Source organism: Dendropsophus ebraccatus, chromosome 6, assembly GCF_027789765.1.
Source record: "Dendropsophus ebraccatus isolate aDenEbr1 chromosome 6, aDenEbr1.pat, whole genome shotgun sequence".
In the NCBI taxonomy this organism is placed as follows: Eukaryota; Metazoa; Chordata; class Amphibia; order Anura; family Hylidae; genus Dendropsophus; species Dendropsophus ebraccatus.
Genome location: NC_091459.1, coordinates 114,677,969 through 114,689,587, shown reverse-complemented (window position 1 = coordinate 114,689,587; position 11,619 = coordinate 114,677,969).

The window sequence follows — 11,619 nt, the reverse complement described above, 5'->3', positions numbered from 1 at the left end:
GGTATCTACTACTCTTTCAGTAAAATAATATTTTCTTACATTGCTTCTGATCTTTCCCCCAACTAACCTCTCCCTGTGTCCTCTTGTTCTTGAGCTCAGTTTTTTACTAAAAACACTCCCCTCTTGAACCTTATTTAGTCCCTTAACATACTTAAAGGTTTCAATCATGTCCCCCCTTTCCCGTCTTTCCTCCAGACTATACAGATTCAAATCCTTAAGTCTTTCCTGATATGGTTTATGCCTCACACCCTCCACCATTTTTGTAGCTCGTCTTTGGACCCGTTCTATTTTATCAATGTCCTTTTTTAGGTGAGGTCTCCAGAACTGGACACAGTATTCCAGATGTGGCCTCACCAGAGCTCTATACAGCGGGATCACAATCTCCCTCTTCCTACTGGTTATACCTCTAGCTATACACCCCAGCATACGATTTGCTTTCCCCACCGCCTGGTTGCACTGGTGACTCATTTTAAGGCTTTCAGAAATCATTACCCCTAAATCCTTCTCTTCTGAAGTCTTTTCCAGCACAGTACTGCCGATGTGATACTCGGATAGAGGATTCCTCCTCCCCAAGTGCATTATTTTACATTTGGAAACGTTGAACTTCAATTTCCACTGTTTGGACCACGTATCTAGCAAAGCTAAATCGTTTTCCATATTACTGACACCTCCAGGAATATCCACCCTATTGCACACTTTTGTGTCGTCAGCAAACAGACAAACTTTACCTATCAACCCTTCTCCTATGTCACTTACAAACATATTAAAAAGAATAGGACCCAGCACAGACCCTTGTGGCACACCACTTGTAACCAGTCTCTGCTCAGAATATACACCATTAACAACAACCCTCTGATATCTCTCCTTCAGCCAACCACAAATCCACTGAACTATCCAGGGATTTAGTCCAATTTTCTCCAACTTCTCTATCAGCTCTTTATGGGGAACTGTATCAAAAGCTTTGCTGAAGTCCAGATAGGCGATATCCACAGCACCACCTTCATCCAGCACTTTTGTGGCATAATCAAAGAAATCAATGAGATTAGTCTGACATGATCGGCCCTCAGTAAAGCCATGCTGGTTTGGATCCATCAAATTGTTGATTCTTAGGTGATCCATTATCTTCTTTTTTAGAAGAGTTTCCATCATTTTCACTACTACAGATGTCAGGCTCACTGGCCTGTAGTTACTGGGCTCTTCTCTATTCCCCTTCTTGTGGATTGGTATAACATTGGCTGTTCTCCAATCATCGGGGACATCTCCTGTTAGCAGGGATTGGTTATACAGATCTGTCAGGGGGGCAGCAATCACAGATCTGAGTTCTTTAAGAACCCTGGGATGGATCCCATCTGGACCCATCGCCTTATTCAGCTTTAAACGGGCAAGTTCCTCTGCAACTTCAGCCTCTGAAAATACTGGAGCCGAACCCATATAGCTGGAGGCAATGTTGTGTCCAACCATCCTGTGATTGTGAAGGCCGCCTTCTGAAAACACTGAGCAGAAGTAACTATTCAAATAGTCAGCGACTGCCTTATCTCCATCAATAAACGTATTCTCCCCATTACTTATTTTAGTAATGCTGCAGCCATTCTTCTTCTTCTTCCTGTCACTTATATATCTGAAGAAGGTTTTATTCCCCGCAGTAACAGATTTTGCCATTTCCTCTTCTTTTGAGGCTTTAGCAGCATTTATAATCTGCTTTGCCTCCTTCTGTATACTTTTGTACGTCTCTCTGTCAGCTTCATTCCCAGTCTCCTTATACTTCCTATACGCTGCCTTTTTTCCTTTTACAATGGCCTTAACCTCTCTAGTAAACCATAATGGATTCTTCTTCCTTTTACTTTTGCTAACTTCTCGTACATATAGTCTAGTTGCCTTTAATATGACATTTTTTAATTCTGCCCACTGAGTGCTCGCCCCCGATGTTTTATCCCACCCTCTTAATTCTTTATCTAAATACTCCCCCATTTTATTAAAATCTGTCTTCCTAAAATCCAATACTCTTGTTGTAGTATGGGATTGAACGTAGTCAGTTTGTACGTCAAACCATAGACACTGGTGGTCACTGGAACCTAGATTTTCTTCCACTCTAACTTCAGACACCCGATCCACATTAGTAAATACTAAATCTAGAATGTTCTCTCCTCTGGTAGGTGACTTCACAAGCTGTTTCAGAGATGCCCCTGTAAGGGCCTCCATTACATTCTTGCTTTTACATGTAAGTGCAGAAGGGATATTCCAATCCACATCCGGCATGTTAAAGTCGCCCATAACTACAATGTCCCCCTTTAATGACATTTTAGTAATTTCATCCATCAGCATATTATCATAGTCCTCGCTTTGCCCCGGAGGCCTATAGACAACACCTATCCTAATAACAGATCCCTCTTTGGACTGCATACAAACCCAGAGAGTCTCCAGCTCTTTATATGTATTTTGGATGAGTGTCGATTTAAGACTATCCCTGACATATATGGCTACCCCGCCTCCCCTTCTCTCTGCTCTGTCTTTCCTGTACAGAATATATCCCGGTATAACTATTTCCCAATCATTAGACTCTTTGAACCAGGTCTCTGTTACAGCAACAAGGTCCAAATCATCTCTAGACATAATGGCCGTCAGCTCACAGATCTTGTTTCCTAAGCTGCGAGCATTCGTACACATTGCCCGAAGATTACTAAGCTTCATAATACCTTTATTCCCAAATTCATCTACCGCACCAACAGCACCTTCCTTACCACCAATAACCGCACCAACCATTGCATCTACAGCACCAATAACCGCACCAACAACTGCGTCAACAGCACCAACAACTACATCAACAGCACCAACCACTGTGTCTACAGCACCAACCACTGCACTTTCACCAATCCGGATACACTTATTTGTCTTTACTGGTCGGGGACAGAAATCCTCCTCCTCTATTATACTTCTGTCCCCTTCATCTAGTTTAAATGTCTGTCCAAAAACAATCTGAATTCCTCACTAAGTACCTGTGTACCTATGTGTGATGGGTGCAAACCATCCCTCTTGAACATGTCCTTTTTGCACCACTTGCAAAAGCTATGACTAACAAACCCAAAACCTTTTGCCTTACACCACTGCCTTAACCATGCATTAAACTCTGAGATACGACATGCCTTGTTGTTCTGATTACAGACCGGCAAAACCTCTGAAAATGTCACAGAATCTGTTATCTTGCCCAGCTCCAGACTAAAAGTTTGAAATTCCTTTTTAACCAAATCCACATCTCCTTGGGACAAGTCATTGGTTCCAAGATGAACCACCAGATCAATCTTGCTATCTATACTAGCAGCCTTCACAATGTTCACAATCCGTCTCCTATCCCTCCTGACAGTAGCACCTGGGAGACATCTCACCTCTCTAAACACATCCTCCTCCTGTCCTACCACAACACCTCTAACAATCGAGTCACCAACTAGAAGATGCCTTCTCTTCTTACCAACCTTTACTTCTGCCCTCAGTGGCCCATCCAAAACAACATCCCCATTGGAAATAACCTGAGCAGCCATGTCTCCAACAGCAACTGCATCTCTATCAATATCAGCAAGAACACTAAAACTATTCTGCACAGAGAGGCCAAACGTGCTATGCTTCTGCTCTACAGCTCGCAACCTACCTGAACCAACTGTTTTCCAAACCGCCCTTTTCCTCTGAGGTCTTTGAGGAAGAGGTGGCTGATAACCAGGCTGCACAGCAACTCCTGGCTGGGATAGTCTCCTCACATCAGATTGAAGTGTACAGACTAAGGACTGCAGCCTAGAAATTTCACAACGTAAACCAGAAATCTGCATGCAAACTGGACAGCACCCCAAGTCCCAAAGGGTTCTACGGAAAACTACAGCCAAACAAGAATTACACTGCACCAAACCAGACATCATTTAAGAACAAGTGAAAGCAAGTACTGAAAAAAAAAATCTCGTGCAGTCACCAAACTCCTGCTGTTTTCAAACTACTGCAGTTTTTTAACTACTCACTTTTGCCTCGTTGCACTTCTGCCACGCTGCTTCTACCAGTAGTCAACTCCGTAACACTGTTACAGTGTTACAACTCCGTAACACTGTTACAGGTAGAGAATACAGTGTGCTGTGTGGTGTTACAGGTAGAGAATACAGCGTGCTGTGTGGTGTTACAGGTAGAGAATACAGCGTGCTGTGTGGTGTTACAGGTAGAGAATACAGTGTGCTGTGTGGTGTTACAGGTAGAGAATACAGTGTGCTGTGTGGTGTTACAGGTAGAGAATACAGTGTGCTGTGTGGTGTTACAGGTAGAGAATACAGTGCGCTGTGTGGTGTTACAGGTAGAGAATACAGCGTGCTGTGTGGTGTTACAGGTAGAGAATACAGCGTGCTGTGTGGTAATACAGGTAGAGAATACAGCGTGCTGTGTGGTGTTACAGGTAGAGAATACAGTGTGCTGTGTGGTGTTACAGGTAGAGAATACAGTGTGCTGTGTGGTGTTACAGGTAGAGAATACAGTGTGCTGTGTGGTGTTACAGGTAGAGAATACAGTGCGCTGTGTGGTGTTACAGGTAGAGAATACAGCGTGCTGTGTGGTGTTACAGGTAGAGAATACAGCGTGCTGTGTGGTGTTACAGGTAGAGAATACAGCGCTGTGTGGTGTTACAGGTAGATAATACAGTGTGCTGTGTGGTGTTACAGGTAGTTAATACAGTGTGCTGTGTGGTGTTATAGGTAGAGAATACAGCGTGCTATGTGGTGTTACAGGTAGAGAGTACAGCGTGCTGTGTGGTGTTACAGGTAGAGAATACAGCGTGCTGTGTGGTGTTACAGGTAGAGAATACAGTGTGCTGTGTGGTGTTACAGGTAGAGATTACAGTGTGCTGTGTGGCGTTACAGGTAGAGAATACAGCATGCTGTGTGGTGTTACAGGTAGAGAATACAGTGCTGTGTGGTGTTACAGGTAGATAATACAGTGTGCTGTGTGGTGTTACAGGTAGAGAATACAGCGTGCTGTGTGGTGTTACAGGTAGAGAATACAGCGCTGTGTGGTGTTACAGGTAGATAATACAGTGTGCTGTGTGGTGTTACAGGTAGTTAATACAGTGTGCTGTGTGGTGTTACAGGTAGAGAATACAGTGTGCTGTGTGGTGTTACAGGTAGAGAATACAGTGCGCTGTGTGGTGTTACAGGTAGAGAATACAGCGTGCTGTGTGGTGTTACAGGTAGAGAATACAGCGTGCTGTGTGGTGTTACAGGTAGAGAATACAGCGCTGTGTGGTGTTACAGGTAGATAATACAGTGTGCTGTGTGGTGTTACAGGTAGTTAATACAGTGTGCTGTGTGGTGTTATAGGTAGAGAATACAGCGTGCTATGTGGTGTTACAGGTAGAGAGTACAGCGTGCTGTGTGGTGTTACAGGTAGAGAATACAGCGTGCTGTGTGGTGTTACAGGTAGAGAATACAGTGTGCTGTGTGGTGTTACAGGTAGAGAATACAGTGTGCTGTGTGGTGTTACAGGTAGAGAATACAGTGCGCTGTGTGGTGTTACAGGTAGAGAATACAGCGTGCTGTGTGGTGTTACAGGTAGAGAATACAGCGTGCTGTGTGGTGTTACAGGTAGAGAATACAGCGCTGTGTGGTGTTACAGGTAGATAATACAGTGTGCTGTGTGGTGTTACAGGTAGTTAATACAGTGTGCTGTGTGGTGTTATAGGTAGAGAATACAGCGTGCTATGTGGTGTTACAGGTAGAGAGTACAGCGTGCTGTGTGGTGTTACAGGTAGAGAATACAGCGTGCTGTGTGGTGTTACAGGTAGAGAATACAGTGTGCTGTGTGGTGTTACAGGTAGAGATTACAGTGTGCTGTGTGGCGTTACAGGTAGAGAATACAGCATGCTGTGTGGTGTTACAGGTAGAGAATACAGTGCTGTGTGGTGTTACAGGTAGATAATACAGTGTGCTGTGTGGTGTTACAGGTAGAGAATACAGTGCTGTGTGGTGTTACAGGTAGATAATACAGTGTGCTGTGTGGTGTTACAGGTAGAGAATACCATCCTCTCAAAAGAAAAAAAAGCATATGCATTTCTTATCCCATCTGACTCTCATTCTGTTGGACTGTATAGGGTGATCTTTTACAATTTTTTTTTTTTTTTTTTTTTTCCCTATGCTCCATTATTTGTGGTTATATTTTGTTTTACTGGGTCTCTGTCTAGGTAGAGATGTTGGATTTTTATTATTGTACGTACAGTCCAGAGTCAGAGTGGTAGATTAGCCCTGGCTGGAACACCAGCAGGACTTATGGTGACATTTTAGTGTTTTTAATGTAGAGCAGTATTTGGGGTGTTGTCTCCCTCATTTTACTACTCCTGTACATTCATATATTTATGTGGTACTTTGTATCTATGTCAGTGTTATAATAAAGATTTTTGTGATGTGCTACCATTTTTTGTGCATATGCTTTTTTTCTTTTGAGAGGATGATGTACTACTTATATGCATTGGTTTAGCACTCCATGATTATTAGTGGTGCCCCCTAGCCTTATGTATATAACAGGTAGAGAATACAGCGTGCTGTGTGGTGTTACAGGTAGAGAATACAGCGTGCTGTGTGGTGTTACAGGTAGAGAATACAGTGTGCTGTGTGGTGTTATAGGTAGAGAATACAATGTGCTGTGTGGTGTTACAGGTAGAGAATACAGTGTGGTGTGTGGTGTTACAGGTAGAGAATACAGTGCTGTGTGGTGTTACAGGTAGAGAATACAGCATGCTGTGTGGTGTTACAGGTAGAGAATACAGTGTGCTGTGTGGTGTTACAGGTAGAGAATACAGAATGCTGTGTGGTGTTACAGGTAAAGAATACGGAGTGCTGTGTGGTGTTACAGGTAGTAACTGTGTGCTGTGTGGTGTTACAGGTAGAGAATACAGCGTGCTGTGTGGTGTTACAGGTAGAGAATACAGTGTGCTGTGTGGTGTTACAGGTAGAGAATACAGTGTGCTGTGTGGTGTTACAGGTAGAGAATACAGTGTGCTGTGTGGTGTTACAGGTAGAGAATACAGTGCGCTGTGTGGTGTTACAGGTAGAGAATACAGCGTGCTGTGTGGTGTTACAGGTAGAGAATACAGCGTGCTGTGTGGTGTTACAGGTAGAGAATACAGCGCTGTGTGGTGTTACAGGTAGATAATACAGTGTGCTGTGTGGTGTTACAGGTAGTTAATACAGTGTGCTGTGTGGTGTTATAGGTAGAGAATACAGCGTGCTATGTGGTGTTACAGGTAGAGAGTACAGCGTGCTGTGTGGTGTTACAGGTAGAGAATACAGCGTGCTGTGTGGTGTTACAAGTAGAGAATACAGTGTGCTGTGTGGTGTTACAGGTAGAGATTACAGTGTGCTGTGTGGCGTTACAGGTAGAGAATACAGCGTGCTGTGTGGTGTCACAGGTAGAGAATACAGTGTGCTATATGGTGTTACAGGTAGAGAATACAGGGTGCTGTGTGGTGTTACAGGTAGAGAATACAGTGCTGTGTGGTGTTACAGGTAGATAATACAGTGTGCTGTGTGGTGTTACAGGTAGAGAATACCATCCTCTCAAAAGAAAAAAAAGCATATGCATTTCTTATTCCATCTGACTCTCATTCTGTTGGACTGTATAGGGTGATCTTTTACAATTTTTTTTTTTTTTTCCCTATGCTCCATTATTTGTGGTTATATTTTGTTTTACTGGGTCTCTGTCTAGGTAGAGATGTTGGATTTTTATTATTGTACGTACAGTCCAGAGTCAGAGTGGTAGATTAGCCCTGGCTGGAACACCAGCAGGACTTATGGTGACATTTTAGTGTTTTTAATGTAGAGCAGTATTTGGGGTGTTGTCTCCCTCATTTTACTACTCCTGTACATTCATATATTTATGTGGTACTTTGTATCTATGTCAGTGTTATAATAAAGATTTTTGTGATGTGCTACCATTTTTTGTGCATATGCTTTTTTTCTTTTGAGAGGATGATGTACTACTTATATGCATTGGTTTAGCACTCCATGATTATTAGTGGTGCCCCCTAGCCTTATGTATATAACAGGTAGAGAATACAGCGTGCTGTGTTGTGTTACAGGTAGAGAATACAGCGTGCTGTGTGGTGTTACAGGTAGAGAATACAGCATGCTATGTGGTGTTATAGGTAGAGAATACAGTGTGCTGTGTGGTGTTACAGGTAGAGAATACAGTGTGCTGTGTGGTGTTACAGTTAGAGAATACAGCGTGCTGTGGTGTTACAGGTAGAGAATACAGTGTGCTGTGTGGTGTTACAGGTAGAGAATACAGTGTGCTGTGTGGTGTTATAGGTAGAGAATACAATGTGCTGTGTGGTGTTACAGGTAGAGAATACAGTGTGGTGTGTGGTGTTACAGGTAGAGAATACAGTGCTGTGTGGTGTTACAGGTAGAGAATACAGCATGCTGTGTGGTGTTACAGGTAGAGAATACAGTGTGCTGTGTGGTGTTACAGGTAGAGAATACAGCATGCTGTGTGGTGTTACAGGTAAAGAATACGGAGTGCTGTGTGGTGTTTCAGGTAGTAACTGTGTGCTGTGTGGTGTTACAGGTAGAGAATACAGCGTGCTGTGTGGTGTTACAGGTAGAGAATACAGTGTGCTGTGTGGTGTTATAGGTAGAGAATACAGTGTGTTGTGTGGTGTTACAGGTAGAGAATACAGTGTGCTGTGTGGTGTTATAGGTAGAGAATACAATGTGCTGTGTGGTGTTACAGGTAGAGAATACAGCGCTGTGTGGTGTTACAGGTAGAGAATACAGCATGCTGTGTGGTGTTACAGGTAGAGAATACAGTGTGCTGTGTGGTGTTACAGGTAGAGAATACAGTGTGCTGTGTGGTGTTACAGGTAGAGAATACAGCGTGCTGTGTGGTGTTACAGGTAGAGAATACAGCATACTGTGTGGTGTTACAGGTAGAGAATACAGCGTGCTATGTGGTGTTACAGGTAGAGAATACAGTGTGCTGTGTGGTGTTACAGGTAGAGAATACAGCGTGCTGTGTGGGTGGGTGGTACAACAATGAAATGATAAAGTACTGCAAATAATTCAGTAACACAATAAAAATTGCAATGTGTGAACACAGCCTAGATGTTCTGCAACTGCTTTGGCTGGGGAATAGGCAGGGTGGAGGACTGTGATGAACAGCTGAGGGAAAGCATTGTATTCTGGAACCTGTAGTCCTGTGTACAACTGGAAGTGTACAACTGTGTACAACAGGAAGTGCAGAAACACAAAACAGACCAAAACCCCCAAAACAAATGTATTTTTTATAGTTTCAAAAATGGAATAGATAGGTAAGTAATGCTTTATGCTTCTGCAGAAGTTTCATTTTTTTAACCTCTACCTCGAGTTCCCGTTTAAAGACAGAACTGGAAGAACAAAAATTCCTTAAACAATTTTAAATAAAAAGGACCCATTCCGTTTTAGAGGAGAATAGGCATTAGTTTTAAGGGCTGGACTGACTTCGGAGCTCAGTTGCATCCTATAGCTATGACACTGGCTTTTTGACGGCCTTTGTTTTAACCCTCCATCTATCTGAGGAAACATATACCTACTGGAAAAGGTTAAATTTTTACTTAGAATTTTTATTTTTTTATGTTCAAACAGTGGCCCCAATACATGTGCATACTGTACATGACTTGTATATCAGTCTGCTTCTGTGACTGTATAACATGCTGCCTACAAACTTGTTCAAGATTACAGGTTTACTTTAGAGTTGGCCTTCTTCCACTTGTGGTTTCAACTAATTCAATGTATTAGAACCTTCTTCAGGGTACCAAGCTCCCTTGAATACTTTAGGAACAAAGCGATAATTTGCTATCTATGGAACTCCACCATATAGTCATGGAATCCTACCACATAAGACGATAAGAGGGCACATGCTATCAGCTGTAGACTGCACAATATGTCCTTTTGTTCAATAAAGTAGTTCTGAAATTGCACCTGGAAAATCCCACAGCTCTGCCTCTTAAGTGACACATAGTCAACGACGATTCAACATGTCACCAGCCAGCTATGTTTTTTTTTTTTTCCAGTAGGCATGGAATAGGTGATTTAATCTTTATATAGCTGCCAATGTTTGTTCCACTTTCTAACAGAAATTTCAAGTGTCTCTTTTCCAGATGGAGAAAACAGTCAAAAATATGTGTCACAAACTTGGCAACAAAAAGCTAAACTCCAAAGATCTTTGAGCAAAAAGTAAGATATCGTTTATTACAGAACATAAGAAAAGTTACGTATTCAGTGTGTTATGTATTGTATGTGTGTAGGGATGCAGTCGACCAAGGTGGTATTGTGTTCCAGTGGTCCAAGTCTATTGTGATGTGTCTTGGTCTTTGTGGATCCTTTCTTGCTGTCTATAAAGAATAAAACATAAGGGTCTTGTACAGTGGTCAGCCACACAGCCATATCTACTTATCCTTCAGGAGGCCTCAGTACTAGTCTTACCACCAATAGTGGGACCCTTCTGATTGTTTGCTGGAATTGGTTACAATGATTGAAGCATATAAGATTTGTCAATTCATGTGCTATACTGGGTTTAACTTGTAGTTACGGCCTCCCGAATAAACATTACCCTCTCTGAACTCAATGGGGGAGATTTATCAAACATGGTGTAAAGTGAAACTGTCTCAGTTGCCCCTAGCAACCAATCAGATTCCACCTTTTATTCCTCACAGACTCTTTGGAAAATGAAAGGTGGAATCTGATTGGTTGCTAGGGGCAACTGAGCCAGTTTTACTTTACACCACGTTCGATAAATCTCCCCCAATGTGTGCCCTTTTTTTGTACATTGTGCTTAGAATGCATTGTTATACTTACCTTTACTAAGTATGCAAAAGCGTAGTCAACCATGCTTTGGTATTCTTTGTAAAGACTTGCTGTCTATGGGTGGCATATGCACAATGTATACATAAAAAGAAAGGCCTATGGATAGGCATATGGTAAAGAAGTATGCACACTTTGGAACATTTTTTTCTTCTGGATACATTGATGCTACTGTATGGCAAAAAACGAGATGTGAAGCTAACCTTAGTCTCCAGAAGGGGGAATGATTCAACATGTATTTTACCTGAGTGGAATTCCCCTTTAAGGTGCCCATACATCTCCAATGACTGTCAGCCAACAGTTATCTTTTCCGTCCACCCCATACACTTGAACATTTGACATGGCTGAATGCTCCTGTGTTCCCTATGCGGAGGAGAGGGGTAAGCCACTGCTAGACTGCTTTATCTATTGGTGGAGACTCAGGAGGCCCCCATACTTGAGAGTCTCTACACTGGAATTTAACTATGTCACTCTAAACTTTGGTAAATGTCAGTCACTATATACGGGGGTATGGATGCATATCCATGGTGAAGTCTACATAAAGTGCAGTCAGCAATGATATAATTTTTCCGTGAATTCTCAAGGTCCTCCAGAACCAAGAGCACTGTGGATGTGGCTCTAAGGTTTATCCAATAAAAGGGAATCATTAGGTTCTAATGAGACATATAACATAGAGAGCTAGGGAACCCAACTTTCTTTAAATTTCACAATATTTATCAATAACCCAAAACAAAACAAAAAAAAGCGGAGAAAAAAAACAAAACTACCT